The following is a 737-nucleotide window of genomic DNA, read 5'->3' on the forward strand; positions in this document are numbered from 1 at the left end:
GGTTGTCGTGGTAAGTGAAGAACTGGAGGCTGACCATCCAGGGCCAGGCCCTGTGCATGGCCGTCTGCCCGCCCACGATGCGCGCGCTGCCCTCTGCGGTCTGCCTGAACTGCCGCCCGCAGAAGGCACTGCGGAGAGAAGGGGCGCGGTGCAGACCAAGAGGGGGCTGCGCGCGCTGCGGGGCCGTGCGGGGGGAAATGGCGGTGGCGGGGCTGAGCTCCTGTGTCTGGCGGGTGTGGTCACAGGTGCGGAAAGGGGAAAGGTCGCGAGGGCCCTGGAAGGGGGGGCACTCAGACGGGGGGTGCAGGGTGCCACGGCCCAAAGCCTGCAGGACGGATCCTGGGGCCATGACAGGAGCAGCTGCAGGCGGATGCCACAGCCCCAGGTCTGGGGACGTGCGGGAGCCGCAGGTGGACGGAAGGCCTCAAGCTACAGGGGGCAGCGCCTGGGCCTCCGGAGTCAGCCGCAGCGCGGCCGTCTGCAGGTGGGCAGGGACCCTGAGACTCAGGGCCCGAGGTTCAAGAGGCGGTGGGGCCACCGCATGGGGAGGGTACACGGGGTGTGTTGGGGACGAGCCCACAGCAGCCAGGGCACCGGGGGCTCTGGGGTCTGAGCTGGGGTCGGGGCCACAGGAGCTGTGAGGCCCAGGGGCTCCTAAGGGCCCAGCATGGCCTCTCTCCAGCCCGGACAGAGCCCGTCCAAGTGGCTCTGCTCTGCAGAAAACAGCCTCCCGCCAA

The sequence above is a fragment of the Pteropus alecto genome, unplaced genomic scaffold (assembly GCF_000325575.1).
Source record: "Pteropus alecto unplaced genomic scaffold, ASM32557v1 scaffold118, whole genome shotgun sequence".
Classification (NCBI taxonomy): domain Eukaryota; kingdom Metazoa; phylum Chordata; class Mammalia; order Chiroptera; family Pteropodidae; genus Pteropus; species Pteropus alecto.